The sequence below is a fragment of the Equus quagga genome, chromosome 16 (assembly GCF_021613505.1).
Source record: "Equus quagga isolate Etosha38 chromosome 16, UCLA_HA_Equagga_1.0, whole genome shotgun sequence".
NCBI lineage: Eukaryota > Metazoa > Chordata > Mammalia > Perissodactyla > Equidae > Equus > Equus quagga.
Window position 1 is genome coordinate 58807315 of NC_060282.1, and position 24181 is coordinate 58831495.

Below are 24181 nucleotides of genomic sequence, written 5' to 3' on the forward strand. Positions count from 1 at the left end.
CTCAACTCAGTTCAAATAACATTGACATCGTGTTGACTTTGCTTCGAAGTATATCCCTTCTATTTCATGCATTACTATTCCTCAACACTTAGCTTATACTTGACTTTCTCAGAACTTCTCTTTGGTTGCAAATTCAGCACATGGTCTTTTAATGGAACACAGCTGGGTCAAGGTAAAATGAAGTTATCTATTTGTTTCCCAAAGAGTATCTTAAAAGCCATATAACACCTACGTGAAAAAAAATACTGAATTCAAATACTTCATAGTAGAAAAGATGTGCCTTTGGTTTAAAAGATGGCATTTTGCCAAACTGGATGATTTGTTTTCATTAGCGCACCAGCTAAACAATCTGTCTCCATGGATTTCCACCCTTGTTTTTGTGTGTGTCCTGTCACCATCAACACTAGCTCCTAGCACAGAGTTAAGAGTTCGTTGCTGGGCAGTGCAAGCCAAGCAGCGAGCGGGAGACCCAGCTTAACAAGAAGGAATGTTGCGTAGACCAGGAATGCTGGACCATGTGGAGGCTGAAGGAACAGTTAGAAAAGAGGGCCCACGGTTGGAAATAAAGTCGGAATAATCCTGAGCATCCAGGTAAGACTCAATCCAGAAAAGCATGCTGGGAGACAGCTTACAAAATGCAGAGTAGATTTAAATGGAACAGGGAAAGTGGGCCATGTTGTCTAAGGAATCCATCTGATGGATACAAGGCTAGGGAGAATGGGGACAGTGCCCAGAAGCTGAGAAATGGGCTGGCAAGGAAACGTAAACGACGAGTCAGTCAATGAGCTGGAATGTCAGACATGTTTCTTCCCCGGACTTCAGTGCTCTTGGGGAAATAATGAGTAAAAGACAGGTCGATAAAGGAGCTCCAGGTATTTAAGGTAGTTGGAATGAAAGCTCCAAGAGCATATACAAGGGCAAGGAAGGAAAGCTAAGCTCAAAGATGTGATAATAATAATAAAAGCAAATATTCTTTTTTCTCTACTGTGTGTCACACAGTGAACTAAGCCATCTACACATCTTCTCACTTAATCTTCAATATTGCTTTAGAGAGTATTACCATCCCCAGTTTAGGGATGAATAAACCAAAGCTTCAAGAAGTTAAGGAATTTATTCTTGATCACATAGCTAATAAGTAGCAGTGTCAAAGATTAAACCCAGACATTCTGACTACCTGTTTTTGCCTAGCATCTGTGCTACTGTGGGGCGGAGGATATCTGGGTATTTTCAGACTTCAGGTATTGGAAGCCTGGAAACATTGATGAATGGCTTGACTTCTTGCTCTTCACAGATGGGATGGAGGAAAGGAGGGAGTTGGGAAGGGTAGTGGTGGCACGGCAGAACATGACCGTCATAAATAGAACCTGAGAGGAAGCAGCACGGGCAAGATTTGGACTCTTTCCCTTCTCTCAGAACTGGGGAAAATGAGGATGACTTGTATGTGGGGATACAGCAGGGGTTATGCCATTCTTGATTTTGAGGAAGGAGTCAAGGTAGTAGGTTTTATAGATGGGAGATGAAAATAATGAAGAATCCCAAAAGGTAAGAGCTGAACTAAGTCCCAGGAACAGGGCCGTGATCCTAGGAGTGAGGGAGCAGATCAGCAGGAATGGGAATCTGATTTCTCACTGTGTGCTCAGGAAGTGTAGGGGAGACAAAATGTTTGGGTGGGGCTGAGCAGACAGAGGCTGACCATCATATTTCTCCAATGATTACTGTAAATTTGATACCTATAACCAGATAAATAATGACCTCACATAGTTGTTGTAAACATAAAATGAGATAATATAGGTAAAATAGCTTGATAGTGTCTGGAATGTAATATATATCTAATAAATAATAGCTTTCTGATTTAGAAGTCAGTAAGCCTAAGTAAATAGCTATTTAGTGATAGATTCAGCTTATTGGAATCAGAGTTTTGCCCTTTAAAATATATTGCCTGATCTGAAATTGTTTCACATATTTGTTTCAATAAGATAATAAGAAACAAGAGGGGCAGGGACTATGTGTTATTTACATAGTTATATGTTGCACTACACCTATCTTTATATTTTATATGTAATTCATGAACAGAAAACACTTCTTGTTTGTTTGCCCTACCTGAACGTGCGCGTGGGCACACGCACACACACACACACACACACACACTTCTTGTTTGAGTCAATACATTAATTCTATCTCAAATATGCCAAGGCTTTATTTTAGAGTCTAAGACACAGTATGTTCAAAACCTCAAAAATCACATTTTAATTTCCATTTGGCTTTTGTGAAAAGTGTCATCTAATTCCCACAAATACAGCTGGAAAGGTACAATGCAGATTTTCACACACTTAATTAAAAACCCTCCATCGTGTGTAGAAGGAATCTTTCAGAGCTAAAGGCAGTCCAGTCCTGATTTTAGTCAGTCTTTTGTCTCCCATCTCAGATTAAAGGCGTAATAAGAGCATACAATCATTGAATTAAAATGTGAATAAGAAATTTTATCCAGATTGGACTATTAATTATTTTCCTTTTGGTTGTCTATCTCTTTAGAGGGAAATGATTTTGTTACTTATTATTATAATATAGGTATTATTTTCTCAAACAACATAAAACTTTTTTCTAATACTTTCACTTTTTGTTCAAGACTTGAGCAGAGGGTTAAATTGTGATTATAATGAATTGCTGCATTTAATTGAACATTTTAAAATGTGGCCAAGATTAATGTCACTATAAATCTTTTGCTAAACATAGACATTTTCAAACTACATTTTTATATAAATATAGATATTTTTATACTCTAGAGAAAGTTCTGGTTTTAAGAACTGCCTATTTTCTGATTTCCTCTTCCTCTGGATTGACCCTGATATCCTCAAAATTTCAACAAAGGACTTGGCTGTCTCTGCTCCTTTTATTACATGCGCTTCTTGGGGGAACTCACCCACACTCATGCTTTCAGTGACCAAGTGGATATAGCTGACTCCCAACTCTACCTAGCTTGGGACAATTTCTTACTCTGATTATGATGCCATATGTCCGGTAGGCTACCATACCACCTCTCTAGCTGAATATCACACCACCAAATCTTCATGCCCGTTGTGCTGAGTTCCTTCATCGCTCACACAGAGAGCATTAGCAGAGCCAATCTCATCTTCCTGATTTCCATAGTGAATGCCCTCACACAAGCTAACATTGTCTTATAAGCAAACTACTCAAACAGACTGACAAAATTTTAGTGTGCTCAGCACATAACTTCTATGATAATTTGCTTCAGTTCTTACTTCTTCACATTATTGCACTGCTCAAGAAGTCCACCCTTTGGCTGGTATAGATAATCTACAATTTCCATGTATTTTATTCATTGTTCTCAATACACAGGTGGTCATCCTATGTATTCCCATCATCCTTGTACTCCCCCTGTGCCCATGTCTACCATATTGTATCATAATTGCTGGTTCTGGTAGGTAGAATAATGCCCACCCCTCTTGATAACTATGTCCTAATTGTCAAAATCTGTGAATATGTTACTATTCATGTCAAAAGGGATTGTGCAGAAGTGAGTAAGTTAAGGATCTTGAGAGGGGAAGGTTATCCTAGATTCAGGTGGGCTCCATGTACTCACAAGAGTCCTTACAAGATGGAGGCAAAAGCGGCAGAGTCAGAAAAAGCGATTTCCAAGAGAAGTGAAAGAGGAGGGGCAGATCATGAGCTTGAGGGAAACAGAGAGAGAGATTTGAAGATGCTATGCTTTGGGCCTTAAAAATGGAGGAAAGAGCTATGAGCCAGGAGTACAGGCAGACTCTAGAAGCTAGAAAAGGCAAGGAATGGGCTCTCCTCCTCTAGAGTCCCCAAAAGGAACACAGCTTTGCTGGCATCTTTATTTCAGTCCCATAGGGACCATTTTTGACTTCTGACCGCCACAAACTGTAAGATGTAGGTTGTTTTAAACTGCTAAATATAGACTAAATATAGACTAAATGTGTGGGAATTTGTTACAGCAGCAATAGAAAACTAATGCATTTGTTGATTTGTTTTTTTCTCTTACTAGACTGTAGGCTCCATGAGAGCAAGGCCATGTGGGTCTGATTTATTATTACACTCATAACCCAAGAAGAGAACCCAGCATGTTAATGCACAAAATAAATGTGTTAGATAAATAAATGTTTGATATTCCAAATGTGGATTAATAATCCCCATACCTGATCCTTTATTTTCGTTGTGTCTTCCTGCCTGGAACTTTCCAAACTTCCTCCCTACCAATAAATTTCCAATGCTTCTCTCAATGTCTAGATTAAAAATGTATCTTCCCCAATAAGGTTTACCAGACAAGCCATTTTCAAATTTGATCATTTCTCAGCACTGAAATTCCCATTTTCACTTGCTCTTATCATCTTTTATTTGTTGGTTTGCAGTGTGAGTTGTTTTCTAGTTGTTTCCTGTCTTATGTTTATCTTTTCATGTAAACTATATTTTTTTCAAATCAAATTCCATATTATCTACTTCTTGAAACCATTTACTATACTTTTGTTTGTAACTTGGTTTCCCAAGAAAGTTTTTTGTTTGTTTTTAAGGAACTGTTGAAGAAAAGTTGACTTTGATTTTCGTTGTTTTGTTGTTGTTGTTTCAGACAAAGAGTCTGTCCCATTTCCTTTCAATACCGCTCTGACAACTTGCCCTAGGTCCATGACATCATCTTGAGTGTTTTCTTCTACGTTTGCTCTCTAAATTTTAAAGGTTGGATATACAACTGGCCAGGTTTCTTTAAAAAAATATTTTAACAGCTACATTAGCAAAGTGACATATTTTTGGTAAATTTTTTGTTAAAATATTTCATGGTTATTAAACATATCAGATTTCCTTCACTATTTAACTGAAACTAGAATTATTGTAGTGTAACTCCAACAATTACTACAGTTCGTGAAGCGCTAAGGGGAAAGAAGATATTAGGTAACTAGCCAAGCATGGAGCACAGAGTCTGTTGTAAATTTCAAAGGTGAATTTGTCACAAATCACTAGATTTAGAACATAAAATATCCTTGTGCATGAAGTATACAAAAAGTACTACATTCTTATATTACACATGCCATATAGCAGTACAGTAGCAAACTAAGTTTAGGAAAGCTTGCCAGCTTTTCCTTCCAGTTATCATGAACCAAATGTCTGTCTTCAACTATTGCTTAAAACACCATGAGGAAAGAAGAACATCCTAAGTACAGATTCAGTTTTATGATGATCACATGAAGGAAGCTATATATATAATCTCCATTACAGAGTGTCTTCTGGGAGATGGTGAATATAGAAGTCTGCATTTATGCTGTACACTGATAATGATATCATCTTTATCCAATAACCCAAGAAATCAACATTGCTATTTTTGAACAAAAGATAGAAAACAACCTGAAATTACTTAGGTTGCAAATAAGAGTTCTATTTTTAGCCTTGCAATAGCTCCGGGAAGAAATTGGTGAATTTATAGAGCATAATTTGGTTATTTGTGGACAAACTCCAGTTAAAAAATTAGAAAACATTGTATAAAACCATGAATATCAAACAAAAACCAGATAGGATAGGCTGTCAGAGAGAAATTAAGTTCTATACCAAAAAAGAGAGCGTGAGTTTGCAACTGTCTATAAATACACTAGTTACTAAATATCAGATGGAATAAATGACTTGTTTAATATTGCTTAACCACAAAGAATGTTTATAAAATGTCAACCAAAAATATCTGGTGTAATGATTATATTAATTAGATCTCTAAAGCTGAATTTCTAATCATTAGACCTTCTCCAGAAACTAATAGACATCAAACACTTGTTGTTTTCTACCCATGGAAATAAACTGAAACAAATTTGTGTCAAAGGAGAATCTGAAAACTTACATCATAAAATGCAAGTAGTTATTTTGTACATTTTTATGTTTTATTTAAAAGGACAGAGGTAGAGTTGGGGGCAGAGGGAATATGAGGCTCTGATTTCACGTTTGTATTATTTTTGGTCTAGTCAGTCAGAAGAAGTACTTTGAGTATACTCTGACAGAGAAAAAGAGGGAAGAAAAATAAGCAAAAATGGAGAGGAGAGATGCAGCCATGTGAAGGCTCAGAAAAGAATATATATTCTGTATGGTACACAATTGTATCAGTTGCTTACTGTCTAAAATGACTGAATTGAACGGAAAATACATGTACCTCTTATCCTTTTCTTCCCCTTAAGCTCAGCTTTAATGATCTGCAGTCTCCTTATATGTAATTAAATAAATAGAAAGATAAGAAAAAAAGATACATATGTAGGCTCTATTAATATGATCGTTTAAAAATAAGGTGGAAATAATTTAATTTAGTACGATTATATTTGATCTCTAATATGGCTTCACATCTCACCAAGAAAGTGATTACTTCGTTAAGAAAATTAGAATTTTTTTAAGTAGAACATTTGTGTCTTGGGATCTAGTGCTTAAGATAACCACTTCTTAGGTAGAAGATTCTAGAATCAACGACTTTCTACCTCACTAACTGCTATTTCTAACACAAAGTTGGGAGTACTAGGAGATATATTTTCTGGATGAAAGGCAATCAGGTTTATATAACTTAATTACCATTGTTCTTTAGTGTCATACAATGGCCTTTGGATATGAATTTACATTGCCACAAATAAAAGATAGAAAATTAATTTTTGCCTTCTAGCATTAAAGTGGCCTGGTGATAAAATAAATAGGAAAGAATATTGACATCATTTCAAGCTATTTTACTTAAATGTCTAAATATTCTTGCTAAGTTTTCCCTAACTTGAAGAACTGAATATTCACTCTACTCATAGGTTTAATATAAGTTTGAACATAGATATTTAACTTCTTTTTTGCCATTATTATTTGTCACAAATATCTCATTCTTTATCATCTGTTGTCAATATATGACTGAAGAATATATTATGGCTGCCTTTAGCTTAGATTATTTCATGGGCATTTTAAAAGTAAGGTATCTTGCACAAGACTTACTCAGAAATCTGAGCATCCATACATGCTAGCTCTCCCCCTTTTAAAACAACTATCCCCATGTATTGTGCGTAAGCTAGTAAATAAAATCTTACCCTATCCATGTTATATCTAAACTGCTTCTTTTGAAGTTGAAAGAACAAATGTGGGAATGGATTTTACTTAATCACTGCTGAATAGCTAAGGCATTTTTCCATCTCTGTTTATGATTCTCCACTTTCTTCATATGAGAGTCTATATTCCCATTACAGGACACCAAAAAGAAAAAATCAAGTGATTAAACAGAAAAAAATTCTTAAAGTTCTAAAAATTTTAGCTTAAGAAATTTCCTGAAGTAAAAGATGGCTTGAAACTACTTCTTGAAAAAGCCTACTACATTTACTAGAAAAATCAACACAATAGCTGCAGTAGGTAGCCTCTAAAATGGCTCCCAATGATTCCTACCTCCTAGTATTCAGTCCTTGTGCTTTCCCCTCCTCCTGAGTGTGAGCTGGACCTAGAGAGTCACTTCCAATGAATAGAACACAGCCCTCAAGATTAGGGTAAAAAAGAATGTGACTTCCACCTTGTTCTCTCTCTGTCTTTCTCTCTTTCCCTACTACTCCCCCAACACACCCAACCCCTCTTTCTGTAGGCAAAGCAAGCTGCCATGTTTTTCATAGTCCTTTAGCCAGTGAGGAACTGAGACCTCCCAATAGCGACATGAAAGACCGAGGAATTGGCTCTTCTGAAGCCAACAGCCATGTGAGCGGCTGGGAAGTGGATTCCCCCTAGTCAACCACTGAGATGTCTGCAGGTCCAGCAACACCTTGATTGCAGCCTGGTAAGAGCTCCTGAGTCAAAGGCAGTCTATCAAGCCAAGTTTGGATTACTGACTCGTGGAAACTGTGAGATAATAAATGTTTTTTGTTTTAAGCTGCTAAGGAAAAGATAACTAACATAATGAATAACACCAAAATGTATGCTAGTAAAAATATTGACAACCAGGAAATGACTAAGTGACTTCAGAAAAAAAAAAAACAAATTGTCATCAGTTTCTAATAGCAATATCTTATGATAAATAAGAAAAGGAAATGTGACCTATAATTTTTTTTAAAGGTAGGCTTTTTTTAATGAGAAAGATTGGCCCTGAGCTAACATCTGTCACCAATCTTCCTCTTTCTTTTCCTCCCCAAAGCCCCAGTGCACAGTTGCATATCCTAGTTGTATGTCCTTCTAGTTCTATGCGAGATGCTACCTCAGTGTGGCTTGATAAGCAGTGCTAGGTCCACACCCAGGATCCAAACGGCAAACCCCAGGCCACTGAAGCAGAGTGTGCAAACTTAAACACTACACCACTGGGGAAGCCCCTGACCTATGAATTTTATATCTAGGATATCAGGGAATGTTTTATCATGAGCCTTTTCTAAGGAAGTTACTAGTGCATTAGTTCCAGACAATCAAAATCTTGAGTAAAACATTGACATAAGGGTTCATGCTGAAGATGCACATTGTACTGCAGGAAAGTGTTCTGCTCTGACCTGACTTTTCTAGAAGGGATTTTTGTCCATTCCCATACTGTAACCTGGAAACTCTGTCCAGTTGATAATCTCCTGGGGAACTGCATCCAATTATGTTGATAGTTTTGTCTTATACAAGTAGGTTTTGTTTTGTTACTCAGTTTTCAAAACTATGAGGTAAAATATTAAAAAAAGTAAGTAAACAAGTTTACAAAACTGGAGATATGATTTTCTATCCAAAGTGGAAAAGTCTCCTGATTTGTGGGCATTGAGTAGAACTCTCAGGAGGATCTTACCTCAGTGGGAGGAAACACCATCCCCGAAGTGACATGGTTTTGGTCGCACCTAACAAATCTTAATATTAAGACCTGATAAGATCTAATGGTTTCCAAGTAACTTAACAGTATCCCAAATCAAATTGCAAGAATACTTATAGCTATATAAAAATATCCAACATCCAACAAGGTGACATTCACAAGTTTTGTCATTCAATCAAAGATTACCAGGCAAGAGGAGAAGTAGGAAAACACAACTCACAATGAAGAGAAAAGTCAATAACTGAAACTGATTCAGGACTGCCACAGGTGTTAAAATCAGCTGGTGAGGACATTGAAACACTTATTAAACCTCTATTTCATATGTTCAAAAGTTACTTAGAAACATGGAAGGTTTTATAAAACTACAAATTAAGCTTCCAGAGATAAAAACTACAATGCATGAGATGGAAACACATTGATTAGGATTAACGGCCAATTAAATATTGCAGAATGAAAATAATGAACTTGAAGACATAGAACAGGATATTCTAAGATGAAGTACAGGGAGAATAGACAATTAAGAAAAATGAACAGAGCATCAGTGATCTGTGGGATACCTTCAAGCATCCCTAAGGTGTTGTAACTGGCAGCCCCACAGGAGGGGAGCAAACAAAATTTGAAGAAACAATGGCCAAAACTTTCAAAATTTAATGAAAACTATAAACCCACTGATTGAAGAAAGTTAATGAACTTTGAAGCACAATAAGCATGAAGAAAATCATACCAAGACACATTGGAAGAAAAATATTCAAAAGTAATGATAAAGAGAAAATTATACAAGCAAAAAGAAAAAAGGCACACTCCACAGAGAGTGACAAAGATAAGAATTACAGCAAGTTTCTGGTTGTAAACAACACAAGCTAGAAGACATTGGAGAAACAACTTTAAAATACTAACAGAAAAAAATAAAACTGTCAACCTAGAATTTTATACCCAGTAAAACATATTTTTCAAAAATGAAGGCAAAATATGTCTTTTCCAGGCATACAAAAGCCGAAAGAATTCATTGATGGAAGACTGGCCCTATAGGAATGCTGAAGGAAGTCCTGTGACAAAAAGAAAATAGTATCAGATGGAAATACGGACCTACACAAAGGGATACAGAGCGTTAAAAATAGTAGCTACATAAGATTATTTTCTTATTATTTAAAACTCTTTAAAAGATAATTGATTTTTCATTTCTTACTTTTTTATATTATTGTATTTTTTTTGTGTGAAGAAGATTGGCCCTGAGCTAATATCTGCTGCCAGCCTTCCTCTTTTTGCATGAAGATTGGCTCTGAGCTAACATCTGTGCCCATCTTCCTCTATTTTGTATGTGGGATGCCACCACAGCATGGCTTAATCAGCAGTGCCTAGATCCATGCCTGGGATCTGAACCTGTGAACCCTGTGCTGCCAAAGCGAAGTGTGTGAACTTAACCACTATGCCAGTGGGCCAGCCCTAATAATTTACTATTTAAACAGAAATAATGGGTGCTATAATGTATGTAAAAATAAAATGTATGACAATAATAGCACAAAGATCAGGAGGAGAGTAATGGAAGAATACTATTCTGTTGGTCTTGTACTATTTTTAAAATGATATAATGTCACTTGAAAGCAGATTGTGAAACAGTTAAAGATGCTTATTATGAATCCTAAAGCAATCACTAAAATAGCAAAACAAAGAGTTATTACTAATAAGCCAATAAAGGAGTTAAGCTAGAATCTATCACGGTTAATATTGTGTCAATTTGGTTAGGCCATAGTACCCAGATATTTGGGTAAACAATATTCTAGATGTTTCTGTGAAGTTATTTTTTAAATGAAATTAACATTTAAAGAAGATTATCCTCCATAATGTGGGTGGACCTCAACCAATCAGTTGAAGGCCTTAATAGAAAAAAAGACTGACCTCTGTCGAGGAAGAGGGGATTCTGCTAGCACACTGCTTTTGGAGTTGAACTGCACTATCAGCTCTTCCCTGGGTATTCAGCTTGCGGGCCTACACTGCAGATTTTGGACTTCTGGCCTCCACAGTTGTGTGAGTCAATTCTTTTCAATCTCTCTTTCTCAACTGTGTGTGTGTCTCTATGGAGAACCCTGCATAACACAAAATTAGTTAATCCGAAAGAAGGCCAAAAAAAAAAAAAAAAGAGGAAATGATAAATAAAGAATGGGTGGGAAAAATAGAAAACAAAGGGCAAAATGATAAATTAACCATACCAATAATCACCCTACAAGCAGATAGTCTAAACAATCCCAATAAAAGACAGAGTTGTTAGATTAGATTTAAAAAAAGTAAGACTCAATGCTATGTTCCCCACAAGAAACACACTTTAATAATAAAGACACAAATTTGCTAAAAGTAAAAGCATGGAAAAAATATAATATGCTAATGTTAAACAAAAGAATAATGGAGTAACCATGTTAATATCAGACAAAGTACATGTCAGAGCAAAGAATGCTATCAAGAATAAAGAAGTACTATAAAGAAAAAGGTGTCATTTATGTGCTGAATAACAGACATGAAAAATACGGAAGCAAAAGCTAATAGAAATGTAAGGAGAAACAAATGAATCCACAATTATAGCAGAAATATCTCAGGAAATTTCCCAAATGTATGGACATGAGATAACACAGTTCCACGTAATACATACATTGAGGGAGAAAATCAAAATGTACAAAAAAATCTTTTGAATTAAATAAAAATTAAACACAGGATGAATTTAAAGCAGTATTTTTGAGAAAATTTATCATACTAAATCCCTATATTAGAGAAATAAAAGATCTCAAAACAGTGATTTAAGCTTCCTTCCACCTTAATCAACCGGAAAAGGAAAGCAAATTAAACTTAACAAATAAGATAAAAACATAAAAAAGATCACACCCACAGCCAGTGGAGTAGAAAACAGAACAGCAGAGAAAATCAAAGGCATCAGACGCTGGTTATTTGAGAATATCCAAAAAACTTGTAAACTGCTAGCCAGACTGATCAAGAGGAAAAAAAAAAAAAAAGAGAGGAGACACAAATTATAAACATCAGAAATGAGAAAGGGACCATTCCTTCAGTTTTTAGAAATATTAAAAGGATAACAAGGGAATAACATGAAAAACTTTATACCAATAATTTCCATAACAGATGCAATGGGAAAATTTCTTGAACGACATAAACTATCAAAGCCCATTAAAGAAGAAGTAGATAAAGAATAACCTGGGAAATTTCTAGGAATAGATTTAATGAAAAGAGATGTGAAAATCCTTTCAATGAAAACAACATCACACTGAGAAATCTGTCAGAGTAATGCTGTTGTAGGGTTCAGTGTGGTGGCTGGGGTTGAATTGGGGGTGGGGATTTTAGTAGTGGTAGTAGAGTTATGGATTCCAGAACTTGGAGATAGAGGGCTGGAAGGGAATAGTCAGAATATCTCAAATGAGACGGAAAACAGTAAAGGAGGAGTCTCTTTAGAGGAAAATCTGATGAGGAAGAGTTTGAGAGAAAATAAAGAAATTTAATCACAAGACAAGTCAAGTCAACATAAGACTATTTTCTGTTATATATTTCATAAAAAGTTTCAACGTAGATACAAATTCATGCGCCTGGAATGTTTACAGTAATATATCTAATATTTTTGAGTGCTTACTCCTTGCTGGGTACTGCGTTAAGTGTGTATAGGCCTGGGGTTCAATTATTCCTCTTCTTTAGGAGGTGAAAAAATGGAGATTCAGAGAGTTGATAACTTTTCCTAAATCAAAAAGAGTCTGGATTCTAACAAATCAGATGATGGTGACAATGAGGACAATGGTAACAAAAAAATCAACTTCGAATGTTCCAGCACTTTATGTTTATTATCTTGCTTAATCCTCACACAACCATATGAGATAAAGTACTATTTTATCTTCATTTTACAGATGAGGAAAATGAAATATAGGGTTTAAGAAATTTTCCCGTATCACCAACGTTTACCCACTCTTTTCACTCTAGGAAGACATGAGGGAAAATGATCTGCTTGGACCAGTGTTTTGCACTACCTTGAGGAATAAAGTATTTTTATTGTCAAAATAGTGAATTATTTAAGTTACGTATTTTTATAGAAATTTTATGCAATTTATTCTTAAATAAGTTTCCAAGACGTAACAATAAATGTTCCAATTAAATAGCAAGTTTATAAATTATTCGCTCAGTCTTAGACTGAGGATTTCTACTGAAATTGTTTGAGAAAGAGATGCTACCACATGGGCAGAAGGGCAGCCTAGTTATTTGGAGTGACATTTTTTCATAAGAACAAAAAAGGAAAAAAAGGCTATTTTTTTGAACCTACAATAAGGGAAGTACATTACATATGTTACTAAGTCCAGTAACAAGCTTCTAAGGGGTGTTATTATGCTGATTTTACAAATAAAGAAACTGAAGTTCAATCAGATGAATTTTCCTTTTGAAAACACACAGGTCGTAGGTAGAGTCGGGATTTGCACTATTTGGGTTGGTGTGACACCTAGTCTTTGGGTTTCTACCACACTATCAAGCTTTCCAAAAGTTTTTGCTCCATAAGATAGGTTTTCCTTCAAAAGGAATAATCCATTCAAGCTAGTTTAAAAAGAAGTGATGGAATGTTTTAAAAGCAAAGAAAGAAACATACCATGGTCACTTAGGACTTTGTGATTTCTTTTTTTTTTTTTTGAGGAAGATTAACCCTGAGCTAACTACTGCCAATCCTCCTCTTTTTGCTGAGGAAGACTGGCCCTAAGCTAACATCCATGCCCATCTTCCTCTACTTTATACATGGGACACCTGCCACAGCATGGCTTTTGCCAAGCAGTACCATGTCTGCCCCTGGGATCCAAACTGGCGAACCCTGGGCCGCCGAGAAGTGGAACGTGCGAACATAACCGCGGCCCCTATAATTCTTAATGAATGATGAGGAAAAGCAGCATTAAGATGATATGAACAGTGGGACTTTGTCCCAGAAAACCCTGATTGATTTAAGCTAATCAAGCCCAAACTTACAAATCAAATAAAAAACCATGAGTACCGTACCCTTAAAGTTTATACATTTGCCCTATATTTGATAGTTTGAGTTATCTGAGTTCCTCATTTATGCTTAAATAAATGAAATTTATTCATATAACATGAAAAGAAAAAAGTGATAAATAACATTTTACTCACTGCTGAAGGAGTATCCTAAGTCATGTGGATAGAGCTGTGGGATCAGATTTGCTCAGTTTTTATTCTCAGTTTTGCCATCCTTGGATGCACATCCAAGCTGCCAAAATTTGGAAGAAACCCCCCGTCACCAAGTGGCAGAAAATGGGTGAGCGAGGGTCTGGGAAAAAGTTCTAGGCCCCACTTGCCGAAGCTTCAAACAGTGATGGAACCATCCCTGTGGTCATATGGCAGGAATCCCAGTGCTGTTAGGCATGGATCAAGATAAGAAAAGGAGATGTCTTCAGAGTTCAGGGTTTTAGAGACGAAAGTGCCTCCTCAAACTCTTTCAGGCAACACTTCAATTGCTTATTTCCACAAGCTTGACCTAAGCAGAAAAGTCCATCCAATTAATCTCACATTCATCTTAAAAGTAACCATGTTTCTTATTCACCTTTTTGGTTAAAATAGTATAAATGTATCTATTTAATAGTAATTAAATACTTTCTCATGAAGGCATTTTACACGTATTCCCAATAGACGCAACTTAGAGCATAGCCTTAGGGTACCAAAGAACCAGAAACAAGGAAGAAGGCTTACGTATTTTCTGTTTTGGCTGCACATGTCAAATTGTTTTTTCTCCTCTACCAGTTACAAATACAAGAGAGATTCAGCAAAAAATTATAAAATATTTATTTGCAAATATACTTTGGAAGATATTAAAAATTAATTACTAATTTAAGAAAAACAAATGTTAATTACAATAAATAGTTTTCCTTCTGACTAGCTTAAGCATGCAAGCTACAAACGTTTAGATAATTTAAGATCGTAGCCAAACATATTCCAAAATATTCCGATACATTTTAAAAATGTATACATTTGTATGCTCACGCTCAACTTTTAAGATAACACCTTAAGATGATATGCTAGGATCAGCATACGTAAGCATTAATGTTATCTGTAATGGTAACTTACATTGCTTTTCCTTGGAGAATTCTTCAAAGAAAGTTTAATATATGTATCTTTACTTTTTCACATTTTTTTTCAGAAATCTTCACTGAGTATTATGCTTTCTTGGTGACTTCCAACACTTTATTTTTCTCAAGTGATTCTATAGCTTTAGAAAGGACACAATCCAATCTCTTATAAAATGGCCTTTGTTATAAAAAATGTCCTCATTTCCTTCTGTAGAAAAGCTACACTAAAAATAAACCTAGCTTTCTTATTGCTTTCTCATCCTCTTTACTGTCTCTCTTCCGTTCTCCTGGTGATTGATAGCCATACAGGCAGCTTTCTTTCACTGTCTTTGAAAATTGTTTTCGTTATTTACAGCGTTATATCTAGAGCTTGTATTTTCTCCGTTTTAAATATTAAATATTTGATTTTCAATTTTCAGAATTTTTTGCCAGCCCAACTATGCTATGCTTGTTTGTCAAAGGATTAAAAAGTAAATTAATTAAAATAAATTGAAATTTTTATATTCTTAGCAATAAATTATACTGGTTACTATTGAATGTGGCAAATACTCCATTTAGCTCACTTAGCACCCATTACAACCCCCTTCTACCCTGCTTTCCTTTATAGTAGATACTGGAAAATTCAATCCTGACATCCTAGCCTCCTTTGAAAGCACTGGGGTTACAAACTGAATAAAGAAATAGTACAGGTGAGAGGCAACTGGTAAGTTGGCCGCTAGCAGAGAGTGTGGTAAGTGCTATGGTGAGAAAGTACATGCACAATGGGCTCTGGGAGGCATATTCACCACTAAACACTCATTTCATGTCCGCAATTTCTGGAGATAAGGTGATATAAACACAGTCAATTATTGCCATGTGCTAAATGCAACGCATGTCATGATAGCCTGGGGTTTTGTTCTGAGATGGAAGTAGGGAAACCTTTCCCACTTCTTACTTTGCTACCTGATTTTTGGGGGAAAATTCTAAATGGCACCAGAACTCATTACAAAACAAGAAACCAAACTCATCATCTTTCTTCCATAGTCAGCACTTTATTTCCCTTTTTTAAACTTGCTGTCAACAGATCCTTGGAGTCATCCCAAGCTCACTTTTTCTTTCTCCATATCTAGACTGTCATCCAGTTTCGTTAGTTCTTCTTGGTATTGTACTGCATTTTTCTCTTCTAACTTCTTTCTTCTTCCCACTGAAGTTGTATTAACCGAGGATCTTATCACCTCCTTCACAATTGTTACAATAATTTCCTGTCTGATCTCTTGGATTCTAGTGTCTCCTTTTACCCCCACTTCTATCCTATTTTGTGATTACTTTTTCTAAAGATCTTCTCAAAGGCCTTAAATAAGAACTGATGTCTGGATCTGGAAATACAGTGGTTATTGGCAACCTTGATGATGGTCTCAGTGGAGTTGAAGGAGTGCAAACAGAGAAGTAGAATGGTTGAAGAGAGAATGTGAAGAGAGGTATGAATATGGCAAATACAGACAAATCTTTCAAGGAGTTTTGCTGAGAAGGGAAGCAAAGAAAAGGAGCCAAAGTTGGATGGTGGATGTGAATTTTAGTTTTCAAAAATTTTTATGCTTGAAGATTTACATTTGTGCAGCTGAAAATAACTAAATAGAAAGGGACGTATGCGAAGGTGAATTGAGATGGAATGCACCTGTAGGGTGGGGATGATTCAGTGGCAGCAGAGAGGATAAATTTATTGATGAAGGAGAGAAAAGGGATAACGGTAGGAGCAGAGTCAAACCTAAGATGAGTAGAGGTAAAATGTTGTCTTTCCTGCTATTTATTTGTTTATTCATTCATTCATTCACTCACTCACTCATTTATTTAATCCTCTTGAGAGGAAGCTAGCATAATCTGGAGTAAGAGAAGAAAAATATTGATCAGAAAATCTTTTCCGTGTATTTCACCAGTTCCGCCAATTAGAGCTCTTAAAAAAACAAAAAGGCCTTTCAGGAAGTTTAAGCCTGGCAGCCATTCAAATCTACCCCCTGTATGCATGTGTCTATGTGTTTACGTGTATTTTTGCGTGTGTGATTAAATTTGCTGCATAGTTTTCTTTAATTGCAAACAACAAACACCAGATCTGACTAACCTGAACCAGGACAGTTACTGAAGGACCCTGATGGGAAGCCACAGTACAGAGCATGCAGTAGTGGACAGTCAAAGCAGCTCTGAACAGCTAGGAGCAGGAGTGACAGGAAAGTTCCCATAAAGTGGACTGGTATAGGCAGTGTCTGCCAGATGATTATACCCAACCCATTTTATTTTTATTTATTTATTTTCTTACATTTTTTCTTAATTTGCCTAAGGATCAAAGTTTGCAGAAAGAGCATCTAGTTGACCTAAACTGGGGCACAACTTCCAGGTGATCGTATGGGATGGTGAGAGGGAAGAATCTTCCAGAAACAGGTTGCAGGCCCCATTGAAACTTCCCTACTGGAATGCATTGTCCTTTGACCATGACTACTCAGCCTGATGGAGAAGTAATTGTTCAAAAGGAAATTGGCGTGTTCTGTGGAAGGGAGAATGGAAATAGAGGCCAAATAAATGTCTATTCAGGGGCCTGGCTGGAGAATGGAATGGACACCCAGCGGTATGCAGAGAACCACCAAATGTCTGAGGAGAAGGAGACAGACACCTTCAGGACATAACCAGAGTTTGTGGGAACTGGAGGGGAGAAATCATTGTCTTCACCTTCTCTGTCTCTGTCATCTGGGTGTGTGCCTCAGCATCATGCCTTAACGCCTGATCCAGGCTTTTTCCCAACTATAAATAAAGCGATAATAATCTGCATATTTCCTTGTAATATTGGTTCTTAGACACTCTGGGTATTCCAGGCCTAAGATCTCAGTGTTTAGGATTACTTTCTGCTTTTAAGTTACTCCTCCTTGCTACGGCTGATGATACACCATTTCATGTCTGTATGTGTCTCTGTGTGTGTTTTCATCACACCCTTCTTATAACCCCTGAATTCATTATTATTATTGTCTTGTGCATGTGGACTGCCACCATAATAACATGTAATTCTTCAGAAATATGGTATGGCTGCTGAGTAAGTGTTAAAAATTGGTCCTTGCAACTTAATCAATACATGGGCTCATTTCTGCCGTCTCCCATCCTCCATCCTTCACATTTGGCTTTGGTGATAAGTGGTTTTGGAATTTTACGAATTAACACTCTCAGGTAAATTGTTAAAAAGAAAACACCACAGGGGCCGGCCTGAGGTTGAGTGGTTAAGTTTGCGCGCTCCCCGTTGGCAGCCCAGGGCTTCACTGGTTCGGATCCTGGGCACAGACACAGTACTGCTCATCAAGCCACGCTGAGGCAACATCCCATATAGCAGAAGGAGCTACAACTAGAATACGCAGCTATGTAGTGGGAAGCTTTGGGGAGAAGAAAAAGAAGAGGAAAAAAGAAAAGATTGGCAACAGATGTTAGCTGAGGGCCACTCTTTAAAATAAAATAAAATAGAACACTGCATTACAAACACCTGTGACTATCATGGAGCCAAGCCATTTCTTTGATTTTGATTTTTTAAAGCACTTTTTAACATTAGAATCAATCAAATTAACTAGAAAACTATTTAATGGAAAGACGCTAATTTAAACTACCATTGCAGTTATATTTATTTTATTTTGAAACCTTAGAGCATCAAAAGCAGTCTGCACTCAAAAAGGCAAAAAGAAACGTATTTTATTGAAAGCATTTGTCATCTATGATCTTTAATATTAGTTTTTCACACACACATGTTGGAGCCCGTACCCCCATTAGAATCTGGACTCCGGGATGGCAGAATTGTATAAAGTAAATCTTTACCCTCAAAGATCTAGTGTAAAACTTTTTAAAAATCTTTTTATTTAGAAATAATTTTATATGTACAGAAAATTTGCAAACAGTAAAAGTGGTACAAAAATGCAGAAATATCAACAGTACCCACATACCTTTTACCCAAATCCAACTTTTGCCCAAAATATTAATAATTTACCACATTTGCTTTATTATATCTGTGTGTATGTGTGTGTTTTATTTTCTGAACCATCTGAAAATAAGTTGCATGCCTCAAGGCCCTTTACCCTTAGAAACTTCAAGGCAGATTTCCTAAGAGTAGAGATATACTGTTTCATACCACAGTGGCGTTATCAATTTGATAGCACACTTTTGTGTAATCTTCTGTTTGTATTCCAGTTTAGCCAATTGACCCAATAATATCCATAATGGTACGTTTTTCTCTCAATACAGAATCCACTTTAGCATCAGTTGTGGCATTTAGTTATTATATCTCTTTAGTTCCCTTTAATCTTGAACATTTCCACTGTCTGTCTTTGTCCTTTTTCAACATTAACATTTTTGAAGAATAAACTCTCTTTTCTTTTAAATAGATAGCTTCTCATTTTGATTTTGCCTGATATTCTCTCATGATCGTGGTTGGGATAATGCTTAAGTGATGTTGTACTCCTCTCTGGGTATCGCATCTGGAGCCACACGATGTCCATCTGCTCTTCATTGGTGATGTTAATTTTGATCATCCGGCCAATATGTTGCCCAGTTTCTGCACTGCAATGTTACCAATCAGCGATCTATGGGGAGACTCTTTATGCCACATAAATATCCTGCTCTTCATATAAATATCCTCCTAGACTGATCATCCATTGATGGTTTTTGCTTGATCCAATTTTTACTATGATGGATGTAAATTCCTGGTTTTCTGACTCTACCACTCTCTTCATATCTGACATTTGACTCTCCCTTCTATTATCTATGTGTCTGTCATCTATCTGTCTATCTATCTATCCATCAATAATCTATCTATTATTGATATGAACTGATAGATTTCTCTTTCTTCCAATGGTTTAACATTTTTTACTGTTTTTAATTATTTTTGCGCTCAAATTGTCCTGGATTTGGGCAGTGGGAGCCCCTTCAACCTGACTCCTATGTCTTTGTCATATGCCCCTAATATTTTTTAAGCATTTTACTTTTTGACATCAAAAGATGATCTATGCCCCAACCCTGGCATCACTCATTGATCTGTGGAGCCCTAGTTCCTTTCAGTGGAGATGGTATTAGAGACCACAGTCTGAATGCTTGGTGTTGCATAATGATTTTGTATGTATGAAACATCAGTAATCTCTTTTTGTGATAATGATATTATGGTTAATGATATTTATATTCAATTACTTGCTTACATATCAATGAAATTATTTGGATATATTCTGTGCACAATTTTTTTTTGGTATGAGATTGGATAACAATTTTCATATGGTCAAAGTTAAAAATCATGTTTAATAGAACTACAGTCCTATGAATCTATTTTGTCCCAAATCATAAGGTATCTAAAGCTGCCTTGGTGATAATCTCTTCACAAACGGGTCCTCCGTGGTCAGGCTTTGCTGTCTGCTGTCGGGTTTCTTTCGAAAGAACTCTTTGCTTGGTTTGGCTGATGTGGACACTGAAGCCTGAAATAGAGGAAAATGGGCTAATTTTTTAAGGTTATCCTTGCTTAAGAGGAATGAGTCATTCTGGATGTGAATTACACAGGGCCATAGAAAATATACAGCCTTTCCTTCTCTTTGCTGCATTGAAACAGTCATCTTAGGAATCTTTTTTCCCTTGTTTCTTGGCAAAATCACGAGGTACTAGAAACCTGGCTGGAATAAAATCTTGTGGGTAGATGTTCTGAGGTAGCTTCCAATACAGGTACAGCCTTTCTTTCTCCAGCAGCCGGGGAAAAGAGACAAGACTGGACTAGGTTTTCTACAACCATGTATGAATAGCATCACACATAAAATACAGATGGCTTTATACAAATTCTGACTTTTGATTACAAGTTTGCCTCTTTTCATTTTCAAGCTACTTTTCTCAGTGGTGTTATGAAATTGTCTGAAACACAGGAAAAAGTTCTTGGTTTTATTTTCAATAAATTGTTTGCCTAAGCTTTCATAGAAACTTTCTATTTTCTTTATTAGTTGAAATAGCTGTGTCCCCATTTTCATTAAGATTTTCAAAGCAACGATCAAGTTAAAATATTGAGAGTTTGATGAAAATCACTTGTATCATATAATTCTGGAAGTAGAAAGGTTTTTTTAATGTTACTTTAATAAGCACCTTTCTGTTGCTGTGTGTTCTGGTAACAACCTGACATATTTATTATTTATTTTTTTTGGTATCATTAACAATTGCCTTAGCAGCTTCTTTCATTTTATTTTATAGCATCTAAGAGTTAAACTTTAAAAAAATCATTTTCTTCAACACTTAAATGCTCATAATTCTTGTTTAAAGTTTGTTGGGATTGTAAAAAGACTACAGCATAGGAAAGACCAAACTGAGTATATGATAGTAAAATGTATTATAATGACATAATGTATATAATAATAAAGTGACTGAGAGAACACTATAGTTTTCTCTATATTTACTGATGCTTATATTTTAAATTCCCTGTAGAAATCTTCAAATCATAGAGTAGTAAAATTAGAATAAAACTTAAAGGTCATCCAACACCAATCCCTAATTGCTGTCCGATTAGTCTCCTTAACATTGCAGGCGTTCATCGTCTAACCTGCTTGAACTCCTTCCACGTTGTTGAGGAACACACTAATTTAAGGAGCAGTCATTTCTAGACAGAAGCAATTGCCAGGAATTCTTGCCAGAATTACTGAATCAAAATTACCCTGTTGATCAATTGCACTCATTGGTTCAATTTATATTTTCTAAGACACTAATATTTTTAACCTATGTGTTTTACGAAGGCAGATCTTAAACTACTTAAAGCTACCCAGGCCTCATTCTTCTCATTCTATGTACATTATTGTAGACAAAGATTGTTCTATTGATACATATCGATCCTAAAGCCTTTCACGTATTTCAGTTAAACAAAAATTTTTCTTTTCTATCATTTTCCAGTTGACTATTTGGACCCAAGTATAGGATTTTCCATCTAATAATATTAAATTTCTTTTTATTGGATTTGTTGTATCATTCTAGCTGCTTTAAATATTTGTATACCCACATTTGTTCATTCAATGTTTTAGCTAAACCACTTTTTAAACAGTTTACAAGTTCCTCGTACTTAAAATATTTTCACTTGGTTGCCATGACACACTCTCCTGTTTTTCCTCTTAACTCTCTGACTTCCCTTCCTTAGTCATCTCATAAGTTTATCTTTCTCTGACCATCCCTAATATTCCTCAGGGTCCCATGATAAGCTTTCCTTCATTCTCAATCTACATATACTCTCTAGGTGATTCTATTCATTCCTCTAACAAGGTTCTTAAACTAGAGTCTAGAGAGGGGCTTCAGGGGGTTCATAAATATTGCTGTGCATATGTTCATTTTGTACCATAGCATTCATCAGACAAATAATAATAATAATAAAATAACAATAATTATAATAGGTTGATCTATGTACTGTTGATTCCCATGTCGGTATCTTCATTGTAGTCTCACTCCTGCTCATCATTCATCATACTGAATTCCTCATCTACCCTCCAAACTCCAAACTTGCTTTTCCTTCTGTGTCCTTGCTCAGTGAATGTCACCACCATCCATGCAGAGGCCCATAGTGGAAACATCGAAACTTAATGACTCTTCCCTTTTCTTTCCTCATGTAACACATGCAACAGATGCCAGATTTCTATCAACGTTACCATGTCAATATTTCACGATTCCTCCATTCCCACTAGGAAAGCCACTAATATCTCCTGCTCCTGTGACAGCTTTCTGAGTGGGCTCCTTGCTTCTAGATGTAGCCTCTCCAATCTGTTCTCCAGCCCAAAGAATCTTTCTAAAAACAGAAACTGATCATGTTATACTCTAGCATTAAAAACCTGAATTTGTATCCATTATTTAAAGGATAAATACAGACCATAGCTTTACATAAAGGGTCTCATAATCATTCTCTGCAGGATCATCATGTATACTCCCTCATTCTCAGTCTGTATTCTAGTCATATTACATTTCTTCGTATTCTAAGATATCATGATCCTGCCTCTAGAACTTGGCAGATATTACTCCGTATACCTGCAACACTTGTTTTTTCCCCCACTTACTCCTCTTACTTATTTTCATGACTCAGGTAGGGCATCACTTCCACTAAATTAGATGATATGCCTGACGGATGTAGACTAGGTGAGATATGGCCACTATGTAATCCTACAGCTCTCTGTACTTTATCATAGCACAGTCTAAGAAGCTTCATCATCAACTCACTTTCTCATAATCTTCCAGAATATACCTCACCTCAAACAGCCCCAAATAAACATATAGTTGAGTAAAATCAATCCTTATTGTGCAAACAGAGCTTCAAGACAAGCCTTGTAGGCACACCCTCAACCAGATTGCCAACACTAAACTTATCCTGTGAGGAGATTTTGGAGCTTCCACTGACATTTCCTCTACTTTATTTAAATGTATTTATCTGTTGCTTCTGTCGGGCTGCAAATGGTCCAATGGCAGGGACTAAGCCCACATCACCTACTGTTTTATCCCTAATACAAGCCTGGCACAGTGCTCCATGAATATTATATGATTCATAAATTTTCTGAGTGTATCTATGACTTCTACAATTTCAAACAAAGCTGGGCTGAGGATCAAAGTTTATAGGAGTAACTAGAGATTTCCCTCTACTTGATATCCATTCACAATGCCGCTTAGATAATGAAAGTTAACAAGCTACAAATCCTAATTGTAGAGTTTTCTCCATTGTGACCACACATCCATTATTAGAAATTTTCTCAATGCCTTGATGAACCCTACATGTACTCTGCCGACAGCTGATATTTATCCTAAATCTTCAAAAAATGAATAGAATGTTAACAGCTCAGACTCTAAGGGCCGGCCCTGTGGCCCAGTGGTTAAGTTCATGCTCTCCGCTTCGGTGGCCCAGGGTTTCACTGGTTCAGATCCTGGGCACAGATGTGGGACCGCTCATCGGAGGGGGAAGAAAAAAAAATAGATTGGCAATAGTTGTTAGCTCAGGTGCCAATCTTTAAAAAGAACAATTCAGACTCTAAAATAGAGCATCATACACATTCTGAGGAATTCACAGGATTTTTAGGGAAACATGTATGTAGGCAAATACATCACAACATCACATGGGCCATAACAGAGATATGAGGAAAGTGATCTGTAAGAATAAAGAAAAGCAACAGACTGACTCTGCACTTGGTCCACCATGATTGATTCCTTGTGTGTACCCAGTCCGGTTTCTAGTGATTACTAATTTCCTTTCCACCAGCTCAGATCTCAAATAATTAACCATTTGCTCTAGAGCTTTGCCTTAATTCTTTGACAATATAAC

General features: G+C 36.2%; 1 long non-coding RNA gene across 1 annotated transcript in view; it reads left to right on the plus strand.

Moving 5' to 3' along the window:
- The first annotated feature begins 466 nt into the window (after positions 1–466).
- LOC124228163 (uncharacterized) overlaps positions 467–24181 on the plus strand; it is a 75703-nt gene continuing 51988 nt past the window's right edge. Inside the window, exon 1 of the long non-coding RNA XR_006885647.1 lies at positions 467–591. This is a non-coding gene — a long non-coding RNA (uncharacterized LOC124228163). The remainder of the gene's footprint in view (positions 592–24181) is intronic.